Source organism: Pipistrellus hanaki (assembly GCF_964339955.1).
Source record: "Pipistrellus hanaki genome assembly, chromosome: 3".
Taxonomy (NCBI): Eukaryota; Metazoa; Chordata; class Mammalia; order Chiroptera; family Vespertilionidae; genus Pipistrellus; species Pipistrellus hanaki.
This window is the reverse complement of record NC_140505.1, coordinates 40,831,114-40,856,011: the sequence shown is the minus strand read 5'-3', so window position 1 is coordinate 40,856,011 and position 24,898 is coordinate 40,831,114. Positions and strand designations below refer to the sequence as shown.

Sequence of the window (24,898 nt, the reverse complement as noted above, 5' to 3'; positions counted from 1 at the left end):
ATAGATTGTCAGCTGGTGATAATGCTATGAAGAAAAATAAGCAGAGTAAAGGGAAAAGTGATGGAACATGTGATTTTAGAAGGGACAGTCAAGAGTGGATGATATGAATTAGTTGGTAATATGTACACTTCTGAAAAATACAGGACAGGGAAATAGGGATTGCTGGGAATAGAGATGTATGCTTTGTGATTTAGACTTAGGAAGACTTCACTGCTAGGAAACATGTGAGCAGTAAACAGATAAATGGAGAGCAAGCCATTCAGTCAGAACCTGAGAGGAGAGCATTCCAAGAAAACAAGTATAGGATGTAAAGTCCCTGAGTGGGCAAGGCATGCTGAACGTGGGTAAGCAATGGCAAGGAGGCCAGTGTGGCTAAAGGATATAGAGAGTAGAGAGAGGGAGGCACAAAATATAAGATGAAGTCGGAAAGAAAGCAGAGGCTGAATCACACAAGGTCACCACGCCTGGGTTTTACGCTGAGATACTTTTGAAGGCTTTGAGAGAAAGACATGATTTGATGACTGTCCTGAGAAGGTGTTGTATGTAGAGTAAACAATATAGAGAACCCAGCAGAAGTGGCAGAAAGGTATGGAATGAATCCCCTTCCTGAATGTTGGAGTTATGCTTTAAAACTAGGAGAACCGGTTACCTTAGCCTCTCTGAATAACATACATACCCTGTTTCCCCCGAAAATAAGACAGTGTCTTATATTAATTTTTTTCTCCCAAAGTTGTGCTAGGTCTTATTTTCAGGGGATGTCTTATCTTTCCATGCGCTAGGTCTTATTTTCGGAGGATGTCTTATTTTCGGGGAAACACGGTAGTTAACATGGACCCACACACTGATCTGTTGGGTGTGTGTGTATGTGTGTTTGGACCCACATTGCCATTGAGAACAGAAGAAAGGATGTACTTTCCTTTAACTCATGAAAACATCTGAGAGCCAGCCCATTGTAAAACACAATGCCTTCCACCAATGTTATTGGAATGTCCTGGGAGAGTATGTGCTTCCCCATAAATATTGTTATATTCTCAAAGCTGCACTCTTAATATCTTTGGGAATAGCAAGGCTACTTACCTCCAACATGAGTGTCCTCGTTGTGTTCCCCAGACACCTCGGGAGAAAAGGTTTAGCACCATTTATTCACTGTGTTTTGAACAGCAAAAGTAGCTAAAGACATGCAGGTGCTTGTCATTGAGGAAAAGAGAACTCTCAAATATTCATGAAATGCCTGCGATTGCATTTTAATTTGCTCTAGGAAATTGCCTATTTTGTTATCCCTTTTTGCTTTGCATAATAGTTAGGACGGGTTCCTGTCAGATTCTGAGGAGCCTGTGCAGATGCGGATGCAGACTTCTCAGATTGCCCAGAACACAGATTTTTCTGTTGACTCATAAATTGATTTTTTTTTTTCATGAGAAAGTCATTTACACTTTAAGGCATATTTTTGTTAACACACTGGATTCTTTTGAATGCTTTTCTCTCTCTCTCTCTCTCTCTCTCTTTTTTTTTCTTTTCAGCTCTGCCCCCTTTTTTTTCCTTTCCCTTAAATCTATTTTGGCATAATTTTGGTTAGGAAAAGGAAGAACATGCTAGTTATTTCTGAGGTTATGTGGTTACCGTAAGTGGGTCAATTTTAGGAGGAAATTAAATTTGTAGCTAAATGGTAGGTTGTTTAAAAAATTGGCATTATCCAGATGGTAGACAATAATATGCTGGAAGGATTTCCTATACATGAAAAAGCAGGTGTCTGTTATATTACACGTACATTATAAGACAGTGAGCTACCTTTTCTAAGGTTATTTGAAAATCAAATTTATAAAACTTACAGTACATCATGCATATTAGCTTGAGTATGTTAGCTTGGTTAGACACTCATGGATGACCTACATCAGATGCCGGGAGGACTTGACTTTGTTAGCTATTATCCTGGGGAAAATGGAGCCATTGCTTTAGACTAGATTAAGAACTTGATTCCCTAGAGTTATAGCAAATCTTTTCTTGTCCCCACTTCTCTCCTCAATGTAGACTGTACTGGGAATTAACAAGGGCAAGATTTTCTCTTTGTGTAGTATCCTCTTTTTTTTTCCTCTAATGAAGCTGAGCTTTTAGTCTACATTATACTTTCCTCAATAGAATTCTTGCCACCTAACCCCAGTCCCCACATGTCCCTGGGATTATAAACTAATTACATTTACCTTTGAGCTTTTGTGTTCTCTTCACCTTCTGCCTTCCTTCAATTGTATGATTGTAAAATGCACGTGTTCAACATAAATCTAACCAAACCACATTGGTGTTCTTTGCCTTGAAAATTAATTGCAATTTTGCCTTTGTCATCATATAATGCTGGGATTCCATGTTTTTTCCTTTGTGGCTTGTAATTAGTAAATGCTGGTGTTTACAAAGTGAACCTTGCCATGTTCTGCTTTGCTTTGTTTGTTAAAATGCAGCAGAGAGATTCTGAAATAAAAGCCCAGATTTGGGATTTATGTAATTATTCAATAGCTCTTCCTGCCCTTTTGTCATCTCTAAAGTCATTCCGAGAGCACAGTTGTGTGGTTTGTGTGTTGCTAAGCTTGTCAGATTAAACCTGTACTCCATGCAATCTCAATATGTTGTGGTTAAGAATAGGGGCCTTCAGTGTTAAGAATCAAACCCACTGATGATTTAGCCAAACACTAGACGTTTGAAATCCCGTGACAAAAATAGGGAATGAGTCCTTGGCAGAATGATGGCACATTCATCTTTCAAATAGTAATCTCAGAGACCTGCTTTCTTTGAGTGGACCTCTAGCTGAGGTCTGTGTGCTGAAAGCCAGAGACTTTCTGTGGGTTTAGAGATACTTAGTGCACTGAATCACAGAACACAGAACAGGGTCAGCTGTTGAAAGTCTCAAGGTCTGTTTCACCCTTTTCTAAAAGCAACTGAGGCCCACAACCACTCCATAACCTCATTGACCAAGAATAAATAAACTCTAAATATCTTAGGCAAGTGCCTACAAGAAGCCAGCAGCTGGTGAAACTGGTCTGGCTCAATGGATAGAGCGTCGGCTTGGGGACTGAAAGGTCCAGGGTTCGATTCCGGTCAAGGGCATGTACCTTGGTTTCGGGCATATCTCCAGTAGGGGGTGTGCAAGAGGCAGCTGATCGATGACTCTCTCTCATCGATGTTTCTGACTCTCTCTCTCCCTTCCTCTCTGTAAAAATCAATGAAATAAAATAAAATAAAAATTAAAAAAAGAAGCCAGCAGCTACTTGATACGAATAACTTTCTAGGCAGGAAATGTAAACATGCAGTGAGTACAGTTTAGCTTTCCATTGTATTTCATGTCACAGACAGACATATGCAGTGGTCATTAGAGCTTCTCATAAGTATACCGATTCTCTTCTTTATGAGCACATGGTAGGATTTTATTTCACTGCTTTCTTTTAAGTTGGGCAGGGTTATATGAGTTATTTCTCTATGAAACGTCAATTCAAATGAAGTGTCTTGCTTCCAGATGGGAGTTTGAAGAGTTAGAGTGTCATTGGCCTTGAGAATGGAAATGGTCAGCCTGCATTTTTGAGTGGCTATGAAGGGCAGAGCTCCCTATGAACCCATGTTGGACATACAGTTTTAGTGTGCTTGCTTTTGGGGCTACTTTTTATATGAACATGACATTCCTTATTTTGACTGTTACAATTTTTATAGCTTTTTAAATTGGCATGAAATAACACATGCTACCAAAGAAGCTTAAATTTATTTTTATAATAAATTTAATAAACACTTATCTAGCAACATTTTTGGAGGTGGGTTGGGAATCTAGCTCTACGAATTACTCAGTTCAGAAGCTTAGGCAAATTATTTAAACTTTTCGAGCCCCATGTATCTTTTAATTGCAAATGAGAGCAATACCACTTTATAGGTATTTTTCTGAGGATAAAGGATTATCCTGTAGCAGAATTTCCAAGGCAATAAGTACTTAATATATGCTTATTCCTACCCTTCTCTCAATTAGGAATAGATTCAGGTATCATGTGCAATAAATACTCTTATCCTAGAGTATCTAGTAGAAGATATGAACACAGAAACATACATATAATACAGTGCAACACTCACTATTAGGAAAGCACAGAATAACTCCTGAATTCTCTCATGATGATATATCTATAGAAAAATTACATAGAAATCACTGGAAGCTGGAAGCATCCATAAAAGAAACTAAGGCAAAGATTGAACAACATAACTCAGTGGCTCGAGTAAGTCATTTCCTCTATAAATCCAAGGCTATATTTTGAGCTGGTTTCATCAAAATTTGTCCAAACAGTTTTACTTCCTTTCAACATTGGCAAAAGCTCTTTCAGAATGCTGCTGCTCTCAAAGCTTGCCATGTGAAAAATTCATCAGCACCCAGTATGAAATCTTAAAAGTCTTATGACTTTAAGAAGAGTGGCCAGCCCAGCACTGCAGAGAGTAGTCTGAAGGGCTCACATCAAAGGAAAAATCTTCACAGCCCTCTCATGCTATCCACCCTCTCCAGATGTGTGCTTTTCTGCATCACACCCACTTTTTCATGTTTCATTAGCAACATTGTGGCTTACACTTAACATCAAATACTGGAGCAAAGACCCTGTTAATGAAGTCACTGAGCTCAATCTATTCATCATATCTGATCATGGAGTCAAAACACTCTAGAATATGCAGGGAGAAGTGCCGTGGGTAGTCAGGTACTTGTTCTGCCAAATTACCAAGAGCCTTTGGCCAGGAAGTAGGGCACAGGTAATTGGAAATATCCTGAATACATTTTTCCAGTGGGCAGTTAGAGGCTGTCAACAACTGTAAAAGGTTTCTGAACAAAACCAGAAAACAACGGGGAGGAACCGGTGCTGGGAAATAAGAACAAATTTAGATACATTAGGAAGAGAAGCGTGCTTTCAGGATAGGGGGAAAAAAAATGTCCTTCACTAAACAATCTGAAGCAAAATAGGTATTTATTTTGCATTGTTATATTTGCTTACACTCTAAGAACAGCAGGTGGAAAGGGACCTGATATATGGAATGAAAGAATTCGTAACTTAGCTATCTCTGAGCCCTCTGAATGTTTACATTATAAAATCACCTGCAGAATCTGGAGTGGGTAGATAGGTATGGCAATCTCATTGGAAGAGGAGGGTCATTGCCATCAGGAGACCAATCAGGGAGCAAAGCCACCCCTTCAGACATGGGACTTTGAAATAAATCTGCTAAACCAGACAATGTAGAGCTCTCCCTCACTTGCAAAACAAGATGTGGATTTTAAATGATTAGCACTTTGAGAGCTCAGCTGTTATTTTTAGCTGCATTTATAGTCAGAGCGAATTCTTATATACTATTGTCACCAAACTCTAAGAGGGAATATGAGCTTTAATAAGGCAGTGCAAATCACCTACTACTTTCCCTACTGTTCCTTATATCCAAGAAAATTCTTCCTTCATTAAAAGAATGATGGGGCATCTAAAGAAGTCTGTGCATAGTCTTTGGTTGAACCAAATGTAAGATACTGTTATTCCCTGGTTGATATTTACTTTCCATGGAACTTTGAAGGCAATGTGTTTTCAAGGCTCACTCTCCTTTTAGGCACCTTGATAAGATGTGTGAAGTTCTCATGTCCTCTATTTGAAAAAATTTATTTCTTTTAGGTTGTAATTGCTTAGGATTTAATTTTGAAGTTCATGGCTATAATTTGCATGATATGAATCACTGTGGAGGCTTTGTTAGTCATTATTTTTGGAAGTAGATTCTTTTCCACTTGCTGTAATTAATTCATTCACATTTGGTACTCTTCATTTTTATGTTCTTTATTGGTTACTTTGGGGAATTTTGGAGAATAACTAATTCCAACTAGACTTTAGTGGCTGTTGTTATTCATCATTCATTCATTCATTCATTCATTCATTCATTTATTTTTTAGTTTAACATATTAGCCCAGAATTTCACTTTAAAAAATGACCATGTTGCCGAAACCGGTTTGGCTTAGTGGTAGAGCGTCGGTCTGCGGACTGAAAGGTCCCAGGTTTGATTCCGGTCAAGGGCATGTACATTGGTTGCAGGCACATCACAGGTAGGGGGTGTGCAAGAGGCAGCTGGTCGATGATTCTCTCTCATCGACATTTCTATCTTTCTATCCCTCTCTCCTCCTCTCTATGAAAAATCAATAAAATATATATTTTTTAAAAAATGACCATGTCATATATGTGTTCTAATGATCATATTGAGGTTTTTCACCTGTCCCTGTACTTGAAAAAGAGCTCTTGATAACTCAGATGAGTAAATAAAGTACTTTTGTTGGAGAGAGTGATAAAAATGTGCCATGAAAAATACCTCAAAGTTAGGGAAGGTTCATTTTTTAAAAATACACAAATCATCAATTTTTATCTATTTCATGCTTAAAAACCAGTGAGTACTTTCATTTTTAGCAGATGCCCCTTTTTATTTTTATTTTTCAAAAATTCTCAGGGATTCAGTTGAGAAATGTATTTATTTTTCTGTTTTTCCCCTGCTTTGTCCAGGATATATATTTGTAAATATTTATGGAGGCTATAATTGAGAAATACAAATTGTATATACTGAAGGTGTACAATATGATGATTTGTTATACATTTACATTTTGAAATGATTACCATAATCAAGCTAATTACCATGTACATGACCTCACATAGTGACAATTGTGTGTGTGTGTGTGTGTGTGTGTGTGTGTGTGTGTGTGTGAGAGAGAGAGAGAGAGAGAGAGAGAGAGAGAGAGAGAGAGAGAACTTTTAAGAGATATGAGATAAAACTATAAGGTGTTGTCTGTTACATCTAGGTGGCAGATTGATGGGTTTTGTAAATGTCATATCTTTTCATTTATAAAACTGTTTTTTCAGTTCTGTCTGAGAAACAAAGATTCCTTTAAGGGAGTCCAAAGACAGGGAGCCCATACATTCCTGAGAATGTACTTGTGAGAGGGAAAATGGTGGTGGTTAAATGCCACTTCCTCTATGAAGACTTCCCAAGACAGAATTTCCATCATTACTTTATAAATACTTTTAGAGGCTTCAGAGCTTCTTTATTCCATTTATGTGTCTACCTTCCAATTTATACATCTAAGTCTGTCCCTTCTCCAGAACACAGATAAGCCATCATGTCATCTCTTCTTGCCCTTCTTCTATATTTACAATCTATTGTTGACACCACTGTTGCCATCTTGTGATAAACCCCACTACCATCTTTGCCATTTCTCTTTCCTCAGCTTTGCTTCTTGAGAAGAAAGCCTTTATAGCCTGGTTAAGTCACAATCTAACATTTAAAATATGTATAATTGAAAATGTCCTAACAAGTATCTTAGTAAGCATTGAGTTTCCTAACAGTGCCTGCAAAATAATGCTGACAGAGAGGATCTAGGACTTGGTATGGACTCTCTGGTGCTAAAGTTAAGCTTCTGTGAACCTCAGTTTCCTCATCTGCAAATGGAGAATTTAATAATAGGGCCTTTCTCACAGTATGTCACTGTGATGCTGAAACAAGATAAAAGATGTTAAAGTAGTTTGCTTTCTGAGTAGTAATGCAAATTATATTTATTAAGCATCATATTGATTGCTGATGAAGTATGGGGCATCACTTTAAAATAAACAGATTGCTATGTTTAACCAAGATTGGCAAGTTACACCCAGTGGGCCAAGTCTAACCTGCCACCTATATTAGTGCATATAGTTTTATTGGAACATAGCAACACTCATTTGTTTACATATTATACTCATGTAGGTTATAATGGCAGAGTTGAGTAGTTGTGAGAGAAACCACAAAGCCTAAAATCATTGCTATCAGGCCTTTTGTAAAGTTTGCTGACTTTTACCTAAAGAATATACTAAAAACTGTAATTCTTATCTACTCTTCTCCAATTTAAATTCTGTAAGTTTTGTGAAAAATGTCAGAGGGAAAGCAGGGGTGGGTGCTGGTGGGTGAGGAGAGATTAACTAGGGAATTTACATGCATATGTCCACGGCCCATAGACACAGACAATACTGTGGTGCAGGCCTGGGAGGGGCAGGTGCAGAGTGGCAGGGGTCAGTGGGAAAAATACAAATCACAAAGAGAACATCTGCAATACTTTTAACAATAATGATAAAAAATTTAAAAATATATAGTTTATTGATTTTTTACAGAGAGGAAGGGAGAGAGATAGAGAGTTAGAAACATGTGTGAAAAAGAAACACCCATCAGCTGCCTCCTGCACACCTCCCACTGGGAATGTGCCCACAACCAAGGTACATGCCCTTGACTGGAATCGAACCTGTGACCTTTCAGTCTGCAGGCCAATGTTCTATCCACTGAGCCAAACCGTTTTCAGATAAGGATACAATTAAAAAAATAAAATAAATTATGCAAGTTTTGGACTTGATCTATTTTAACTGTGATGAGTTTAATGAACATTTTCTATTTCTCTGTATAATTCCTTACACATGCACACATGTACATTCATGTGTTCTACATATGCGCCCCCTCCTCCAGCATTCCCCTGTAAAATAGAGCAGTTTCCACACATTATCAGTGTAACAGGGGCTTAAATTATGTATTATAGTCCAAGGGCAAGCTATAAACACTAAACAAAATTCTAATCTTCAACCTCAAAATTACTTTCTACATAATGATCTCTTAGTTGATGGAGGGAAAAAAAAATAAAATGGCAATACTTTAATTTGCACTTAAGTAGATTATTTCTGTGTTATGATTATGAAAGTTAAAAGGATGCACAAACCAAAGTGCATCTAAATATTATAGTCAATGTTTTAGTTTAATTGCATTCTCATCTGATGGATTCTGAGAGGGGATGGCATCTGCTCCTTAGTGAGACAGACAACTAACAGATGAGGTCCTTTCACAACTTATTTGGATTGTAATTAAAAGAAAAAGAAAAAAAAAAAAACACATATCACTGAGTCACTCAGTATTTCTTGTGAAATAGAGAAAACATGTGAAAATTCAGACTTTAAAAGAACACATTTCTGTAGAGTTTAAAACTGAGATGTATCTTGTCATCAGCTGAAACTGAGGAAATGCATTAAATTGAATTTTGTAATGAAACAATGTAACCATCCTCTGCAAGACATATTTGACATCTTAATTTTCTTGCCTAGTCTAACATGGAAAGTATCGGGCCTTATTCATTATATAGCTTCTTACCAAACTTTAGTATGTAAGCTTTATGGTGAATGCTTTAAGACACACCAGGCCAATTGGGAAGACTCTAATTTTCATTTTCAAGAACCATAAAAATTTTTGGCTTGCAGCTTTTAGAGGCAAGTTAAAGTATTGGCAGAATACCACCAAGTTGCAGAGCACAGCTGATCTATTACTATGATTGTGTAGAATTATGACATTGTCCAATTCCACAGCCAGATAGCTGGTCCATCTCCCTTCATCTGAAAAGCACTGGTTAGCTACAAATTTTACCTCCTGCCCTAGGCTGTTTTTTACCATTAGCATCTGAGTTATAGATTCCTTAAAGTCTTTACCAATGACAGATTGACCTGTTAACAGGTCACTTTCTCACAAAAAAAAAAAAAGTCATTAATTCTTTTTAATCAAAAGACCAGTTGCAGGTGAGTAACATTTTAATAAGTACTCATCTAGCTTTGAAGAAATCAGTAAGTATTCCGACAAGTAGATTTGCTGAAATAAGCTTTTTAAAAATTTGAGGATGAAAAATATTTGAAAAGTTTGAAAACAAAATTAAAATATTGACTTAAGATATAAAGGCTCTTTGTGTTTTAATTCTAAGTAACATGAGCTTTTCTGCAAAAGAGTGGAATGAATGTAATGTACACACAAAGTAGAAAATATGTCATTAATTTGGAGCATCATTCATAGTAGATGATTTATGTGGATGAGACAAAGGATGCAGACATGGAGAGAGTCATATTGTAAGATGGGGCAGGGCAGGGGGCAGGGACCCACACCTGTCTGCCTCTGGCCAGGAATTAATGAATCGGACATCAGAGTTTATTCATATAATGTGGAGGTAACATGAAGAAATCTCTACATTATATTTGACATCAAAATATCAGAATTTTAATCATTTAATTGTGATTTTTAATGGATATAACATGAGTATCTGTTTACATATATATATATATATATATATATATATATATATATATATATATATATTATATTTTGTAATTGATAGTTTCTTTAGGACTTGAAGTGTCAGGTAATTTAAGGAAATCTTTTTGTAAAATAAAACTCTCTGAAAACAATCTCCTATACAGCATCTTTCCCTTCTATCTCCTAAACTTGAATAATATTGCATTTCCTATTAAAGAGAGATAAAGCAGTCTAAGGGAGATTTTTGTTTTTAAGGTGAAAATGTATATTCTAAGTAGAATTGTCTTGATGCTAATAGATAAGCCTATTTGGTATTGCTACCCAATACACTAATTCCAGTCACTTAAATGAGCTTGCCATTGGGTGTTACTGCAGTGATGTATTTTGGGCTCCTTGATGTTTCAGGACTTGCTTGTTCTAAGTTGGTAGGTGTCCGTGTATGCCAGTGGACAATGTTAGGGGATGATTAGCTATTGCTTTTACAGTTCTTACTTCTGTTTGACAACTTCTGCAGGGAGTCCCATGGGCCTCCGTGGCTCTTAACACAGCACTGAATAATGTTATAAATTGTGACAGATACTAAGATAATACATGGTAATGTGGTTATATTGGGTGATTGGTGGCACACATTATTTAATAATCTTCTCTGTCAGTGTTCCAGTGATGTTGAGCTCATTTGGCCAGCTACACATTAAAAATAATAATGACATATAAGAGGATGTGTTTTCAGGCAGTTGTTAATGGTGGAATGATTCTAAAAGATGGGCAGAAGACATGAAATGCAGTTTATTTTATCACCTGTTAGGTTTTTGGTATAGACTTTCCTTTCCATTTCTTAATCTGTACAACATTCCCAAGACTGACTAAATTTTGCTTATGTCATCTTTGCTCTTAACATTCTCAATTGTGTTCCGCTTTCTTGCTTAATTTTATTTCAATTTATATTTTAGGAAAAGTTGTGTAAAATGTAGAAGTGAACCAGAAGGGATCCGGAGGGTCTTCATTGGAAAAGCAGTCAGGCCCTCCGGGTTATCTGATTCTTCAGGGTCTCTTCTATGATAATTTTATTCAAGCTATTTTGCAACTCCGTATGTTGTAAATAATTGATAACAATGCAAATGATTCCTGTCTATAGACACACAAATTAATGTTATCTTGTGGAAGGAAGTACAATTGATTTTCAGCTTTTATTCCTACTGCTACTCATTTTTCTGGAATAAATATATTTATTTTTAATCATTTCAGTATTATTTTTTGCTTGTTAATTATGTGTGTTCATCTAAAAATAAAAGGCTGAAGTAAGAGACAACAAGCATCTATTTGAACTTAAAAGAATAGCTATTTGGGAAGCACTGATTCAGGCAGAAACCCAAGGACTCTACTGATTAGAAGACAAAGGCAAGGGGCATCTATGAGAAAAGGAAGAGGGGCAATGACATCAGTAGAAGAAAGGCTTGCCTATTGATGCAGTTAAGCTAACTGAGTGAAGGTAACCCTAAACAGTGTTTTAATTTTCATTCTGGCAGTCATCATTTGATTAGTCACAATACCTGATTTCTTATCTTACAGGAGTAAGGCCTGCAAGGCAGTTCCTCTGGGAGAGATAAGGAAGGCCACTGGACTCCATTTTAAAGTGGCTCCAGTGTTTATTATTTTTATGTATGTGTGGTTCTTCAAATTCACTTTTCAACCAATTATAATATCTCACCGCTCTCCCACTAATAATTTAGTTAAGTAGGGTCTTTGACTAATGTTTATCTTGTATTTGTAGGAATCATGGTTATACCCTCTTTTAAATGTAATCCTTGGGCAATATTTTCTTTCTGGCAGGAATTTTGGATATGCTTTTCACTGTGTCTTTATTGTGTTCTGGTGGTTCTAGGTAAATGATGAGATCTGGCTTTCAGGAAGAGTATGCTCCAAGTTAATGAGTGCTGAGTCATCAGAAAATCTGTGGATATAGTTGGTGTGGATAATTCAGTTCTTACCTTTCCTTTACTTTCTTTGTCCTCTGCAAATAGGCTAAAACCTGGAGGCAGTTAATGGCTATCAAATTTGAATTTAGCAGATCTGAATGAAACAACTCTGTGCCTGTCATGAATGAAAGAAGGTAGGAGCCTAGAACAAGAGGAGATGTAGGTTTGCATCTTGATGGCTTTTTGGAACATTCCAGTGGTTTCTTTTAATATCAAGGTTGAAGGAAGAGAAAGAGACAAAGGATTTGATATTGAGAAGATTATATTTCTATTGCTTTTATGGATTTTGATCAAAAAGAAAAGAGTGAATGTGTGTGTTTCCATAATCATCCTATCTAATAAAGAGGGAATATGCTAATTGACCATCACTCTGTCACAAAAATGGCTGCACCTACAGCTGAAGCCAAGTTCTCATAAGGAGCCTTAAGGAGCAATCAGCAGGGACCTGAGGCTATGCCCTCCCCTGCCCTTGTAGGACTTGACAGTGGACCTCATGCCATGTCCCCCACCCTGGCATCAGGCTGAGAGACCTCAGACCATGCTCCCACTTCAGCACCAGGCCAGTGGACCTAAAGCCATACTTCCCAGCTGGTGGGACTTGGCAGGAGACCTCAGGCTGTGCCCCCCCACTCTGGTCTGGGCTGGGGGACCTCAGGCTACGCCCCCCAACCTGGCAGGGCTTGACAGGGGACCTCAGGCCATGTTCCCCACCTAGCAAGGCTTGACGAGGGTCCTGAGGCTGCACCCATGCTGGTGGGGCTTGATGGGGAATCTGAAGTTGTGCCCCCTCCCAGTGCTAGGCTGGGGGACCTGAGGCTTCCCGTCCCCCCCCCCCCCCCCCCCCGGTCTGGCAAAACTTCATGAGGGACCTCACACCATGCCCACCACCCAGTTGGGTTTAACAGGGGACTTCAATGCATGCACCTGTCCTGATCTGGGCTGGGGTCCTCAAGGTATGCCCCCTGCCCCGGTCTGGGCTGGGAGACCTCAGGCCATGTCTCCCATCCTGGCACCGGGACAGGGTACCTGAGGCTATGTCCCCTGCCTGGTGGAGTTTGACAAGTCTGGGACTGGCCAAGTCTGGATCTAGCCCAATGGAGACAGGGGACAGCCGGGTCTCACACAATTTTGAGGTGCAGGTGGGTGGGTGGAGACTTGACTCTGGGTCCCGTGGTGCATCCCAGACTCTGACAGGAGGAACGTTTTCATAAACATTTTACTAATTTTCTTTCATCTCTGACACTTCTATTATAGAGAAAAGGCAAATAGGAATATTAAATTAATTCCTCTAATTAATCTCCTTTTAATGTGCACAAATTTTGTGCACCAGGCCACTAGTCCTATATAATGAAAAGCTAATATGCAAATTTACCAAACAGTGGAATGACTGGTCACTATGATGTGCACTGATGCTCAACACAGGAGCTGTCCATTGGTGGTCAGGGTGCTCCTACAGGGGGAGCACTGCTCAGCTAGAAGTCTGGCTCAAGGCTGGCAAGTGCAATGGTGGCAGTGAGATCCTCTCGTGCCTCCACCACAGTGCTGAGGATGTCAGCCATCCCCTGAGGGATCCCAGACTGTGGGATGGTGCATGAATTTTGTTCACTGAGCCTCTAATATATACACTAGTGTCTATCTATCTATCTATCATCTATCTATATAAACTATATAAAGTATGTATAAGTTATGTACTTTCCTAAAGACTATTCTTTTTTATCTTCTCTGCAATGCTGTCATTGTGGGTACTTTGTCATGCCCAATTTTACATGTCACATAGCTACTAAGTTGAAGTATAAGCATTACAATGTATACCTTCATCCCAAAGACTGAAAGTCTTAATGCTGATATGTTAAAACTTTTCCATTTCTTGAATAGTCTTTCTTTGTTCCTTTTTACTTCTTATAAGGATGAACATTTGAAACTTTCTGCTTTTGTCTTACGTTGAATATTTTTTCTTTAGAATTAGTACAGGGATCCATGTCTTCCCAGAGACCAGGTATTCTACCGGATTTGGGAGAGAGAGGCCAGAATGCAGACTTATTTAAGAAATAAGCCTTTCACAATCTGAGCAAAAACAATGTGGGTTCCCAAAAGAGAGAGAGAGAGGCCCTTCTATTAGTCTTGGTTGAAGAGAAAGGGAAGTCACAGGTGACAGAGAACACATGCGAGTGCAAACCAATTTCATTTCATTTCTGGGCTCTCTACCAAGAAGTTATGTGAGCTGAAGCCTCACTTTCTTCATCTAGTAAAAAATTAAAGGTAAAAATAGCGAACTCTTTTAGACAAAGAGGGTTTGAAATAACCAGTGACAGCACTAATGGGTAACTTCAGGCAGCTTTACCCTGCCCTGGACCCAGTATCTCCACCCGCCCTCTTAACCACACAAGTTGCCAGAAATAAACATGCAAAGAAAAACAATTGTATGCTTGCTAAATGAAGGCAGTTTCTAGAAAGGGTGGGCATTGCCCGTAAGTTGCTTCCCTTCTATGGATGAATAAACAGGTGCAATTAAAACTACTGTGAAGTGTGGGATGAGGATTAAATGAGAGGAGCTTGCAGGGTGAGAAGCATAGACTGTGGGTAGTATTTCCTTCCCCGGTCTTCGACCTGATGTCAACCTGTCTGCTGGGACCATAGCCTTGGACAAGTTTACATTGTCTACCCTTTATACAGAAATTGAGATCCATGCTTGCCTTTCTCCTACTTGTGCACATCTTTTATTCGAGCCACTTAAGGCATTATTCTTAACTTCTGAGACAGTCTTTTAAACATTGAGACTTCTTTTACACCCAAAGATTATTTTAAAGAAAGGAGCCATTATGTTTGAAACTGGAAGACACAATGAGCATGGCTCCTTGCAGACTTCCGTGAAATGTAGTTAGGCTAAAGCCATTGCAACTTTTCAAGCACCAAAGCCCTGTGTCTTTAAGTCTTTGCTACAGTACAAAGCAATAGGACACCCTTCCTTAGCCCAGCCCTGAGTGTGTGCATGTTCCTCGCCATGTCCTGATGCAATTCTAGTTAAAATAATCTTGCAAGAGGTGCTAGTTCTGCAGAAGACCTGCTTCAAAGGAGCTAGAAATGAGCACTTAAAGCTCATTTTTGTTTGTTTGTTTGTTGTAAACGACTTAAATCTTCTTAATGGCAAAATTCTTATCTTGTTGCTGGCTCAAATTAAGCTGTAGTCTCCCAGCAGGGTTTGTTCAGGGACGAATCCTATGGAAGCTGCAAACCTGGCTTGATTCCATTATTTCTTGTACATACAACGAGTCTCTCCTATGGCAGGGTAATCATGAAAAACAAAATTAATTTAGAGAAAGAATAAAGGAGAATTTACTGTGCATCCCAGGAGGATGGATGCTTCCAAACTTGTAAATTATAGCCATTTTCACAGTGAGGTGATGAGACAAATCCTTGCCACACCGTTTTCTCTCCACGGTGTATTGGGCAAAGTGTCAGGAACATGTTCCCCAAGAGGTAGCTAAAGATTCTTCTCACAAAATGTGCTATCAAAAACCAATTGTCTAAGAGTGTGGATTTGGAAAAGGAAATGAACCCGAGTCAGCAAAATAGAACTTCTAGGAGTTTGTCTGGGAAAAGTCCGATGTTCTTCTAATAGGTTTGTAGAGTTTCACATACTTCTAAGTGCTTCTTTAGGAAGGTAGCAGTATTATGAATTATGAAAGACTGGACTTCCATTGGCACTTTAAAGGGAAAACTGAAGTAATTTTTAGCCTGTTTTTCACCATCTACCTCTTAGTATTCAATAGAAAGACACCTTGGAGGATAGATGAGTTTGACATCTATCAATGGGATTTTCAAATGGGAGTGCAAGGATGGTTTTCTGTACAATATTTCAAGCTGGTTAGTAATTTGGAAGTGCCAGAGGGACCTCCTTATAAGTGTAGGCATTCAGCCAAAGCCTGTTTGTCTCAGTGGTAGAGTGTTGGTCTGCGGACTAAAAGGTCCCGCGTTCGATTCCGGTCAAGGGCATGTGCATTGGTTGCGGGCACATTCCCGGTGGGGGGTGTGCAAGAGGCAGCTGGTCGATGTTTCTCTCTCCTCGATGTTTCTAGCTCTCTATCTCTCTCTCTTCCTCTCTGTGAAAAATCAATAAAATATATTTAAAAAAAAAAAAAGAGTAGGCATTCAGTACAAGACTGAAGAATGGGTAAATGATTGTGCAGGTGCTACTTATCAATGATTAAACACACACACACACACACACACAGACACACACACACTGGTTTCAGTTCAATGTCTCACTCTCTACTCTCACATATATTTTCTATAAATATCTTAGGTATGATACTGTAGAGTCTTAGAGGTAAAATGTTTAACTTTGTAGTCCAACTCTCTTCAAGGGCAGGTATCTCTTCTATAACATTCTTGCCTTGCAACTGTTAGGTAGTCAGTTACCAATGATTTAAGATAACCTTCCATGAGTCAGATCTTCTAAAATGAAGTATTGTCCAGCGTTATACATAACTTTTAAACATCCTGTTGGATTCTCTGGTGGGTAAAACATATTGTTTATAATAAAACTAGAGGCTCAGTGTGTGAAATCATGCAAGAAAGACCCAGACCCACTGCACTAGTGGGACCCCCGATCCACTATGCTGGTGGTATCCCAGACTCACCATGTGCAAGTAGCTCACCGCTGAGAGCCACCATGCCATGAGCCCTGCCCTGCCTCTGTGAGCAGTTCATGGGCTGGGGGTTGGTACTGAGAGGTGCTTCATTAACCTCCTGGTGACTGGTTATTTGGTTGTTCCAGAATTATAGCATTACAGCCACTGGCCTTTTATAATATAGACTAGAGGCCCAGTGCAGAAATTTGTGCACTTGGGGGAGGGTGTCCCTCAGCCCATCCTGCACCTTTTCCAATCTGGGACCCCTCGGGGGATGTCTGACAACCAGTTTAGGCCCGATCCCACAGGTAGTCAGCATCCCTTTCACAATTCAGGACTGCTGGCTCCAAGCAGTGGTTTGGGGGTGATCCGGCTGGCAGGAAGGCTTCCATGTGTTCCCAGCCTGATCACCCCCTAACCACTTCCTGTCAGCCTGATCAACACCTAACTTTTCCCGCCTGCCTGGTTGCCCCTAACTGCCCTTCCCTTCCAGCCTGGTCCCCCCCCTCCCCCCCCCCCCAACTACCCTCCCTTGCTGGCCTGATCACCCACAACTACCCTCGCCTGCTGGCCATCTCATGGCAGCCATCTTTGACCACATGGGGGTGGCCATCTTGTGCAATGGTGGTGAGGGTCAATTTGCATATTACCTCTTGAAACTTAACTCCATTTTACTGTATACATAAAGTATTAAACTCTGATTCTTCTAAGAATATTATTATGGAGTAAATCAAAAGAATATTGTATTTGTTTGATTTGGAGATTTTTACCAAGACTTGTTCATTTTTCACACAATCTCATTGCTGAAAGCTATGCCATTTCTAATACTTGCCATGCCCCTCCAGCACACCTCTATATCTGTATGTGTCACTGTTGTTTTCATGGTGATGGCATATACAGGTCAAACATCTATAAACAAAAGATTGCTTCTTTTGCCTCTGGTTTAATCATGACCCAAGCATTAGTTATATTACCAGTAGAATTTTTTAAAGGAATGTAAGTGGAAGTCCAAATTATTTTAAAAAACTAGTTTGAGTTTCAATTGGTTTGAAAATTGTACAGACTTTGTATTTCTATGAATGAGTTACTGGTATTTTTACCAGATTTACTGTCTTCCCTTGGATATGCTATGTCTCCAACATAAGCCAAGAGTCAACAAAGTTTCTCTTAAATTAGTCATTTTTGAGTGTAACTACTATTCTTCTTAACCCACTACTTGCATTGTTGCATCAATTAATTTTTATTTATTTGCTGAACCAAAATGTATCATTTTGGGCCATGCACTGAGCTGTGTAATAGTGGTGTAATTGATGAAATAACAGTCCTATCCCTTAAGTAGGCCATGCTTATGCAAGTGACATGGATGGATTGACTGATCATTATAGTGCAATCATAGGTATAACACTGGGCCATATGCAGAGATAATCCTATATAATAAAAGGCCAATATGCAAATCAACTGAACATTGCTATGATGTGCACTGACCACCAGGTGGGGAGGCAGATACTCAATGCAGGAGCTGCCCTCTGGTAGCCAGTACACTCCCACAGGCTGAGTTCCACTCAGCCAGAAGCCTTGAGCTGGGCTTATGGCTAGCAAGCACAGTGGTTGTGGTGGGAACCTCTCCTGCCTCTGCAGCGGTTGGATATCCCCCAAGGGCTCCAGGACTGTGAGAGGGAGTAGGCCAGGCCGAGAGACACCCCGCCCCCCAAGTGCACAACACTTTGTTCACTTGGCCTCTAGTGGGTTACTAACACCTCTCCTCGACTCCAGATAAGGGAGGACTCAGAAGTGGTGTTTAAGCTGAGACCTAGTAGATGAGAAGGGATGGAGGGGAGATGAGGAGGTGAAAAAGAGAAGCACATATATTTCTATGTTGAGAGAATAACATTGCCATGGTCCACAGTATAATTGCGCGTGATATGTTTTTGCTGCCAATAGTTCTGTTTGGCACAGAACTTAAGAAGGAGAGTGGCAAGAGATGAATGGAAATAAAGCCTTCTCTATAAATAACTACAACTCAGATGTATTGAAATGAGCACTATAATAAATGCATAGACTAAAAGTAATGCAGTTATGTGGGACATATACATTAACCTCTACAAGGTGATACGTTTACTACTAAGTTTCTTGGAGAAGAAATTATTTAAATTTGGGGAATTTTTAAAGGATTAATAGTGCACTCCCCAAATACTTATTACCCAAGGAACTAGGCAGAAGTCCTGAGAAGATAAACTCAGTAATTTAGATCAAAGGAGTTATGCATTTATTATAAATTGAACTAAGTTGGAACTTTAGCTTTCATGTGAACTATTAATTATCTATTTACATTTTCTCTTCCCCCAATACAGCAATATTTAATATAGGAAGTCTAACCACAGAGGAAGTAATTTGCAATGAGAAATAACAATGTGGAGATGCATACACATAGGCTAAAGTTTAATTTCTGAAGTAACATATGCCTCCCAAAGATCAAATGTCATCTCACTCTAGTCTTTTCATCAAAACAAGGACCTGGTTTGAAATATTTTTCTATTAATATCTTACTCTGCAAGGGCCAAACTCATAAATGCAATATTTCCTTATGTTAAATGATAGTTACTTAATCACTCATTTTACATATTTGGATTTTTTTAAAAAATATATTTTATTGATTTTGTACAGAGAGGAAGGGAGAGAGATAGAGAGTCAGAAACATCGATGAGAGAGAGTAATCGACCAGCTGCCTCTTGCACACCCCCTACCGGGGATATGCCCGCAACCAAGGTACATGCCCTTGACCGGAATCGAACCCAGGACCCTTCAGTCCCCAAGCCGACGCTCTATCCATTGAGCCAAACTGGTCTTGGCCATATTTGGATTTTTTAATGCTGGGTAAAAGCAAAGCTACATGTAGTTTCTAAGAATTTGCCTCTTTTGAGGCAAGTGTATGAAAAATATCTCTAAGAGATTATAAGGAAGAAAATGCTGTGATTGTTCCTAGAATCCCCAAGTACAGTTTTTTTAAACCCCTACTGAGATTCGTTTTAAGTTAAAAATAGGTATTTCTTTAACGCATTTTGTTCTTCCTCAAGACATTTTATTTTCTCTTGGTTAATACTCGCCCAAGGATATTTTTCTGTTGATTTTTAGGGTGAGTGAAGGAGAGAGGGAAAGACAGAGAGAAACATCGATGTGAGAGAAACACATCATTTGGATGCCTCCTGCAGAAGCCAGGGCTGAGAAGGAGTCTGCAATCAAGGTGCATGCCCTTGACCAGAATTGATCCTGTAACCCTCTGGTCTGCAGGCCAACGCTTTATCTTCTGAGCAAAACGTGCTAGGGCTCAAGGCATTTTTCAATTTTCTTTATGCAGTATATTTTTTAAAATTCAATTTGGCCCCTCATTTCTCCTTTAAATATATAAGGGTATATGTTTTAATTTCTGGGGAGATTTTATTCCTTTCTCTTCTGAGGTTCTGCTCTCCTCTTGGTTTGAAACCACAGCTGAGCTTTAATTATACGTAATTTTGAATGATAAATGCTTGACTAGGCTGCTGTCACCTGAACACTGACTTTTTAAAGCCCCGGTTGGAAGGTATGCTGGAATTTATTATAGCATTTGAAGTGGTGTCATCTTAAAATCCAGGTCCCCATACACACATTCTAGAAAGAGACCTCTTGCCCTTTATTAATTGCAAAAGCAGTGCCAAGGGGAAAGGACTACTATCACTCACCTGTGAAATAGAGACTGAGTGATATTTACCTATGGGCATCCATCTTAAGTGATTAGTGGGAATTAAAGTAATTATTATAAATTAATGGCTCCATGAGTTGTGAAAGGTTAGATATTATGGAGTCTCATTGTCATGGAGGCAGATAATTTAAGAAATATACACCCATAGACTGTACCATAGATCTTGTAACATTTCTGTCCACTTGCTTTTTATTACTTTACTCTGCATGAAACATCAGTGTTGTAACCATGGTTGTTCAGATGCCTACTAAAACTGCAGTATTTTGTGGAGAAGAAAACTAATTTTTCACAAAGGCTTACGTGCAGTTCAAGTTGATTAAGCTCTGAATCATTCTCACCCAGCCTCAGCTCCATCACTGAATTGGTCTGAACTAGTTTACAGCCAGAGGGCTTTGGATAGTAAATCCTAAATTCTCATGTGAGCTGCCATATAATTGAGTATATCTGCATATAACTGCTATATCAAGGTAAAAAAAAACAACCACTTTTTAAATTAGTTTATTGTATATCACCCTAGGATCATCACATTCAATTGTGAAAATGGCTAATTTTTAGTAAGCAAAGATGGGTGTGGGATTACAACTGCATTAAACTTGAAATTGATCATCCTCTGTGAGGAAATTTGTAGGAGGCCATTGGTTTGATTTATGTAGTATGGGCCCCAGAAAGAGAAAGATGTAAGTCATCTCTGCTCAGATGACTTGCAGAAGGTCACTGGGAACTGGTGAATTACTCTTTGCCTGGAATTGGCAAGCAGTGTTGGAGCAGCTTAACTAGATCTAACCAAGCATACCCATAAAGATGCCATTCAGACTATAGGATTAGAGGCATCTTTGAACATTTGACTATGAAGATTTTGGCAATTCCTAAAACAAGCATGGCAAAGGAATTGTGATCAGGCATGAAATTCACAACAAACTTATGGATTCTTCTTAAATCTCTCTCTTCTTGGTTAGCAGTTAGTCTTTCTTATGGGTCCCAAAACAACGTATTAATGAAATACAAATGGAAAAATAAGCCTGTATAAAATTTTTTAGGGAGCATTGCAAAGATTAGACATCTCAATCTAAATAAACTTCCAGGGAGGGCATCTTAGTATTAGTGAAGAAAAACATACCTTAATGCAGTCCAACTTACCTGATGGAGCATTGGCTGTTGATGGTTTCCAACTATGCATTAGTAAGTGGGCTCTTTGCCCTTTCTGTCACCACTTGCACATCATGTTGAAATTTGGCTTCCAACCTTTGTGTCCACAATACAAAATAAAATTGTTCATTGCAACCCAAGGCATACATAATACATGCAATGGTGGCAGGCAAAACTTTCCAAGAAAGGCTTATCCTCAACTCATGTAAGCTCTAAAAACTCTATTCTCTTAAAGTCAAATGCTTGCTAAGCATTTAAGGTCCCACAGTTTGAAATACACTTGAGCCAGGGCAAAGTGAAAGAAATAGGTGAAACCATTCTCTGGATGTTCCTGCTTGTCATTGAAATTTAAAAAGATAAGCAGTACTACTGCTACTTGCCTGTAAATGAAGTAGGCAAAGGTATAATCAAAGAGTTCCTATAATTAATGCTGTTTCTGTAAGAGTTATTAGAGTCTGGGAAAGTGGGTGGATGGTTAGAATGATGTACTTTTGTAGTATGTGCGTGTATCTATAAGGTGGACCATAACACATAGATGAATCTTTCCATGCTGGAATCTGAGCTTCTTAAGCACAGAATCTGTTTATCCCTTAGCACCAAACATAAAATTAAGCTGTTACTTGGGTGCTATTGAATGATTCTTGAATAAGTGAAAAAGCAAAAAGAGTCAAATACATACCATTTAATATTTATAACAGAACCACCCATGTGTCCTTTGCTGTGCTAAGTCACTGAGTCCCACAAAGGTAAATAAGCTAGCATTCCTAATTTATGTTTGGGTTATAACAATAGGGGTATGAGATGATGGCTATGGTAAAAATGACACCAATAAAATGAAAATTAAGGGGAAATCCAGCTTTGCAAAGATATATAATTGAATGAATATATCACAATTTCATGTTGAACTACCTCCAACAATTAGTTTGTGCAATTTCCCACAGATGTGGAAGTTCCCTTGATAATTTAAAATATCTGATGACACATCCTCCCATACATTTATTGCAGTGCTCCAGTAAGTCTTGTCACAACTTACAGTGGTTACAAGGATGAGCTTTGGAGACAGATTAAGTTAATCTTTCTAAGATTCAGTTTTCTAGTTTGTAATATGAAAAATGATACAACTACCTACTTCACAGTTGCTAGCATTTAGGAAGTGCTCAAAAAGTCTTGGGCAAGTTGGTATACATTATGATGAAGGTAAGGACCTCTGCTTTATATAAATTATAACTATAGTTTTTGTATTAGTGTATTCTTTTTTTTAATATATTTTATTGATTTTATACAGAGAGGAAGGGAGAGAGATAGAGAGTCAGAAACATCGATGAGAGAGAGTCATCGATCAGCTGCCTCCTGCACACTCCCCATTGGGGATATGCCCGCAACCAAGGTACATGCCCTTGATCGGAATCGAACCCGGGACCCTTTAGTCCCCAAGCCAACGCTCTATCCATTGAGCCAAACCGGTCCCGGCTGTATTAGTCTATTCTTTAGTTTGATTTTGAAATATAGAAATAATGAGACCAAGATTGGTCTTAATTCTCAAAGAACTATCTTGAGGAACCAACATATTAACATTTTAGGTTTTGATGAGATGTTATTATCCTTGAACTACTTCTTATATGAAAATTTTATAATGGGCATACCACTTGGTTAGTGTAATCCTCAAAAGACTAAGAAAGAAATGGTCCCCTTGGGAGATTGTTGAGTTTATCAGAATAGCTGTAGGTAAATTCTCCCCTCTTCATCTTCCCCTAATCCAATTTTAATGTACCTCTGGGGTGTAGTACATGGCACTAGACAGGCTTTGGTCACTTTTCACTCTGTTTACAGGCTCTATTAAACCTTTAACAAGAAAGTGCAGAGATAGAGGGTGAAGCGGCTGGGAAAACTCAAGGGAGAACAATAATTTCTCCCGTATCTTTGGCCATGACCTAGGTGCAAAATATTTTCCTATTCCTAAGCACTCTTCCTTTTATGGATGTAGAATGATCAATTGCATTATTAGATTTATCAGTTAGCGTTATGACATAGAATGTGATGTTTTTCATTGATTCTTAAAAATATTTTAATAAGTTCAGTAGCCAATCTGTGGCATACCTTAAATCATGGAATCACATTGTTCTTAAGATTTGGTATTGTTTTTGTGACATTTAACAACAAATGTTTTGTGCTGTTTCTTATGTAGAAGAAGAAAAATTGTAGCAATTCAAATTTTCTTCTGAGATCTTTCTGTTCTTTACTTTAAACAAGTACTGGGGAAAATCTATGCATTCTTGTGTGTTTGTATGCATGTACATGTGTGCGTATATCTGCACATACAAATTACTGATAATTATTTTAAGGCATTGCTTTTATTAAGTGTCTCAAAATGTTACTTGTATGAATTAAATAAGATGTATTCATTTTAAGACAAGGAGAACCCCTTCTATTTAAAAATGATCAGTTTTTACAAGTTTAATAATTTTTCATTAGAGCCTGATTAGATGTGAGAAAAAGGATAGGCGACTTTTCTCACTCCAGTTGCCTTATGATATGCTTGTCTTCTCCTCACTCCCTATCCCACGTAATCCTTATGCCTTATTAATGCTGACCACACCTTCTTCTCTGCCCATCTCCACACCCTATTTATTGGCTTCTTTGAAATAATAATTTAAAAAAAAGGTAAGGGAATTTAAAGACTAGAAGAGCTATGGAGCTGCAATCTCTACCATCTAGAGAAACAAGTTTGAAATGCTGTTCATGCAACTGTTAAACATTTAACTTATTGGACCTATCAAAGGAATTATTTTTGCAAAATGCAGAGCGAACATTTTCTAACTAAAAGAATTAGTATTCAAAGTCTTTATTAGGAAATTGACAACATCAAAGGATGATACTGATATAGGCTATTAGAGTCATAAAATACACTGAAGTAGAACATTCATTGAATTTCTTAGAACTTATGTGAAAGTTTGAAGATTTCTAACTATGGTAGTAAGCAAGCAACATGACCAGAGAAGAGCAGCCCTCATAGATATGAAAGGATTATTCCTAACACAGCTTTACACGGAAACATCTGGAAGAACTACTACTTTAGAGGGTTTGAGAATTTGAACTTAAAGAAATGAACTGGAGCATACCATTTTAAAAAATGCTGCTTTCTACCGATCTGTCACTCCAGATTAGCCTACAGAGGAACTTTATGAAACTAAAAACAATCCAGGACTATTAACGACGATTTAAATTATCTTGGCTATCAGAAACTCTAGGTAAAAGTCAACTCATTCTAGAATATTAACCTGTTGCCTTAGATTATTTGCTCCAGTAAA

The 24,898-nt window shown here is 38.5% G+C and overlaps 1 protein-coding gene across 1 annotated transcript in view; it reads left to right on the top strand.

The window, feature by feature from the left end:
- Positions 1-24,898, top strand: part of GPC6 (glypican 6) — a 1,067,089-nt gene that overhangs the window by 237,693 nt on the left and 804,498 nt on the right. The gene's annotated exons all lie outside the window — the stretch shown is intronic.